The following is a 2,415-nucleotide window of genomic DNA, read 5'->3' as shown; positions in this document are numbered from 1 at the left end:
GATCCAAGAGACCCTTGCCTTTGGTTAAGGAAAGCAGAATCCTCTCCTTTTTCGGACTTCTGGATTCATCTGCTTGATACGAAGCAGAATTGGAGTCTTTTTGCCCTTCTCTACTTCTTCTTTTTCTGCTGCCTTTGAAGATCTTGACCTCATCATTTGGTATCGATTTCTGTGTACTTTTTTCAGACATTTTGTTGAAGCGTTTATTTACCCATGGTAAAGTATTCTATAAAAATAAATTTTAGAGTTTAAGCCAGTATTCATTACATTTGTGGAAACTGTACAGTTTTTGAACTTCTGATTTTAAATTACGAGTATTTAAATCATTTGGAGGAAATGTTGACTTTATTTTTAGAACAAGTTGTATAAGACCGATCAATCAGAGGAAAACGGAGGCTTTTTCATAAAATTGAGGATCCAAGTGTAATTTAGGAGATGCATGAGCACTTTCGAAGGATAAAAGAAAAAGCATGTCACGCAAGTGAAGGGTCGCCTTTTGATGTATGGTAACTAACAAATTTAGTTTAATTTTGTATACGAGTAAAACATTTCATGTGGAAATTGCTGCTTCATATTTGATTTATTTCAAAGTTGGCGGAATCTTGTTTGTCATACAGTTTAGTAGTTAGTTGATCATGTTGATTATAATTTTAAAATTTAGTAAAACATCCAAATAGGAAGATGTCTCAGACACTTCAGTGTTTTTTTCCAGTTCACGGGGATCTATCATAGAGCCGAATGGAAGTAATAGTTGTTAAAACATGGTCGATATACTAGTAACTAAATGAGGACTTGAAGGCAACATTTATATTAATTCAAGTCATACAAAGTTGTTGTGTGTAAGATAGTTTTGACACAACTTACGTGCCATACTTAATTGGTATTTTCAGTTTGTTAGTATATAGATGTATAAATGCAATGAGTATTCCTGTCAGGTACATAGATTTCAAAAGGCAATTATTACTCACAGTTATATTTTTCTTACACTGACATGATTACATTACCAACAGATTAAAGATTAAATTTGATCATATCTCTATAAAATTGGATTCCTGGAATCAAGTAGTTTATATGCAGATATACTTTCGATTTGATCAATGGGCGATCTTTATAAATTTGTTCTTCATACCTTAAAGATTATAAACAACCTTCAAAATTAACATTTTTTGAATATTTTGTATACATATAAATTATATGCATTTTAGCAAAATTGAATACTTAAGTATAGATATTGACAATATGAATTATAACTTGCATGTATACAACCTTTTATTAAAAATCAATCAATATTTACCTTATGAGATAACTTGTAATCATAAAATATTTCTTCTGAAACCTTGTGCAATGTAGTTCCTGTTAGAACAAGTCCTTCTTCATGAAGTCCCTACATCAACGAGCTATTTTCTGTTTGATTTTCAGTAAATCGTACTAGAAACAATAGTTTGATTTCATCTCATGTACATAAACAAAAACAAGATTATATTGCGCATAGCCCAAAGTACGATCTCGTGAAGACTCCTAACTTCCGTTTCGCTTCCTACTTCTCATAAATAAATAATATACGGATAAACCTCGCTGACTCTTTTGTAAAATATATAGGAAAGAAATATACATTTGGCAATTCTTCTAAGATTCACACATACAGCTTTTTGTAAACGTGTTTTCTGGAGAAAAAATAATTACAAAAATTAACATATTTGCTTTTATCTATTCTTTTAACACACTTTATCTAAAAATGTAGAAATAAATAGATCCACATAAAATGAATGCATAAGTCAAGAATCGATCGCTTGACCAAAATTGAAGAAAGGCCGAAATCACCTTTTTAAGGTACTCTGAACCTCAGCCAGGAAGGATAACTCCTTAATTTATAATTTAATTAAAAAGGTCTCAAAATGAAGCTTGAAATTGAAACATTTCCATGCAACAATTTTTACTTAAAACCTCTCAGTATGTTTCAACATTCTTTGAACTGAGAGAGAGAGAGAGAGAGAGAGAGAGAGAGAGAGAGAGAGAGAGTTTGTCGATATGATATATCCCGATGAGTTTGAGATAAAAAAAATACCACATCTGTTTCATATTTAAATTGAAAATTTTACTTGAGAAAGAAGGTAAAGTAATGTAAAAGCCAAGCTTTATGATAAACGTGATGACTTCAACTTTTTAATCGTCAACTTCCCTTAATCATGCAGAAATATACTTAAACCAACTGCATACGAAGTTTATATCTCTCAACTGATACGATACGCAAGAGTGTGCTCTCCAAGTGTAAAATTGTAAAACGAGGTATATTGACAAACAATTGCAAGTTGTGAAACAACAATATTTACAGTCCCTGTTAAAGTCACCATTTCGTAATTTTTGTGGTCGATCGATGACCTTGTCAGCAAATGCAATTTATCGTTGGGTCAAATG

The sequence above is a fragment of the Saccostrea cucullata genome, unplaced genomic scaffold (genome assembly GCF_032062105.1).
Source record: "Saccostrea cucullata isolate Sc308-1 unplaced genomic scaffold, CSIRO_AGI_Scuc_v1 ctg18694, whole genome shotgun sequence".
NCBI classification, from domain to species: Eukaryota; Metazoa; Mollusca; class Bivalvia; order Ostreida; family Ostreidae; genus Saccostrea; species Saccostrea cuccullata.
The sequence above is the reverse complement of the archived record's forward strand: the minus strand, read 5'-3'. Positions refer to the sequence as shown.